The sequence below is a fragment of the Mandrillus leucophaeus genome, unplaced genomic scaffold (assembly GCF_000951045.1).
Source record: "Mandrillus leucophaeus isolate KB7577 unplaced genomic scaffold, Mleu.le_1.0 Scaffold74, whole genome shotgun sequence".
In the NCBI taxonomy this organism is placed as follows: Eukaryota; Metazoa; Chordata; class Mammalia; order Primates; family Cercopithecidae; genus Mandrillus; species Mandrillus leucophaeus.
Genome location: NW_012108030.1, coordinates 146,452 through 148,175, shown reverse-complemented (window position 1 = coordinate 148,175; position 1,724 = coordinate 146,452). Strand labels below are relative to the sequence as shown.

Below are 1,724 nucleotides of genomic sequence, written 5' to 3'. Positions count from 1 at the left end.
ACAACCTGATGAGACTCTGTCTCTACAAAACATACAAAAATTAGCTGGGCATAGTGGTGTGAGCCTGTAGTCCCAGCTACTCGGGAGGCTGAGGTTAGAGGATTACTTGAGCCTGGGAGGCAGGAGTTTCAGTGAGTCGATATCACACCCCTGCATTCCAGTCTGGGAAACAGAGTAAGATTCTATCTCAAAAAAAGAAAGAGCACTGTAGACATTGTCATCTCTGAAGACACTACTTGTATCTCAGGTAGATACTAAATATCACTTGATGTGTCAAAAATAATACCTCACATTTCTTTTTCTTTTCTTTTCTTTCTTTTTTTTTTGAGATGGAGTTTCGCTCTGTTGCCGAAGCTGGAGTACAGTGGTGCGATCTCGGCTCACTGCAAGCTCCATCTCCTGGATTCACGCCATTCTCCTGCCTCAGCCTCCTGAGTAGCTGAGACTATAGGCACCCCCCACCACGCCTGGCTAATTTTTTGTATTTTTAGTAGAGATGGGGTTTCACCGTGTGGCCAGGATGGTCTTGATCTCCTGACCTCATGATCCACCCGCCTCTGTCTCCCAAAGTGCTGAGATTACAGGCGTGAGCCACCGTGCCCAGCAATAATACCTAACATTTCTGTAGAGATAACCGTGGTTTAATTTTTTGTTTGTACTACCTGTATTATCCACAAAATGAAACATGTACTCTGATTTAAAGAATGTCCCCACTTCTTATGGAAAAGTGTAATAAAACACAATCACAGACACATAACTAACTCAAGAATACGTTAATGTGGATTTGTCACAATGCTCACTTCAATGCAGTCAATCCTTCCAACTATCTTCTCATTCTCTTTGAATTCTCTCTCCATATCCTGTTTTTGAAATGTGGATTTCCTTTTAGGGACAATTGTTATTCAGGGATGTGGCCATAGAATTCTCTCAGGAGGAGTGGAAATGCCTGAACCCTGGGCAGAAAGCTTTATACAGGGATGTGATGTTAGAGAACTACAGGAACCTGATCTCCCTAGGTGAGGATAATGTTCCTCCAGAAGCCTGGATCTGCTCTGGTATATCTTTTTGCATTTTCTCTTGTCTTTCTCTTGGGAGCCCCTGCATTGCTTGACTGAGATTGAAACCTGTTGACTGAGAAATGAAAAGCATTATCCTTTCTGGACTTGAAATGTCCCCTTACACCAGCCTGATCAACATGGTGAAACCCCATCCCTACTAAAAATACAAAGATTAGTCAGGCATGGTGGTACATGCCTGTAGTCCCAGCCACTCGGGAGGCTAAAGCAGAAGAATTGCTTGAATCTGGGAGGCAGGGGCTGCAGTGAGCTGAGATCATGCCACTGCACTCAAGCCTGGGCGACACAGTGAGACTCTGTCTCAAAAAAAAAAAAAAGTCCCCTTTCTTCAGATATTCTGCTTCCTTCATGATTCGTCATTGGTGGCACCACTGCTGAAGTAAGCATGAAACCTTATGACAGACTTAATAATTATTCAGTTCCCTGTTTTATACCCCTGTGCTTTTGTTTCAGTAGTTCTTGAAAGGGGGCTTGATGTCTACATGTTACAATGTTCCCTCAGCATTCAGAAGGTGGCAGTCAGTGGATGAATTTGTGAAATATTCTTGATTAATTTGTAATAGGCTCTCTCCTACCTAAATATAGGGCTTGGACTTCGGAGATGCCACAGCACACATTTATTCTTTCTTTTTATAAATAGGAATCTGT

At 42.9% G+C, this 1,724-nt stretch overlaps 1 pseudogene; it reads left to right on the top strand.

The window, feature by feature from the left end:
• The window catches only part of LOC105528986, a 16,701-nt pseudogene that overhangs the window by 1,724 nt on the left and 13,253 nt on the right, over nt 1-1,724 (top strand).